Raw genomic sequence first — 239 nt, 5'->3', positions numbered from 1 at the left:
AAACAGGCTGAAATTCCTTTAAGCTTCAAAAACCGAACCCTAGATCTAAGATTCGAGTAGTTTTGGCCGGATTTGAAGGGGGTTAGTTTGAAATATGGAGAAAGGGGGTCAAGGTGAGTCTGGGGTGTGATTTTGGTAAGGTTTGGTGGCGGCGCCGCCGGACACGGCGGCGGCGGCGGCTAGGGTTTTGCATATTCGACGGGCTTGGGTAGGATTCGAAGGAAAACACGACCAGATCC

The sequence above is a fragment of the Nicotiana attenuata genome, unplaced genomic scaffold (genome assembly GCF_001879085.1).
Source record: "Nicotiana attenuata strain UT unplaced genomic scaffold, NIATTr2, whole genome shotgun sequence".
Taxonomy (NCBI): domain Eukaryota; kingdom Viridiplantae; phylum Streptophyta; class Magnoliopsida; order Solanales; family Solanaceae; genus Nicotiana; species Nicotiana attenuata.
This window is presented reverse-complemented; position numbering follows the sequence as displayed.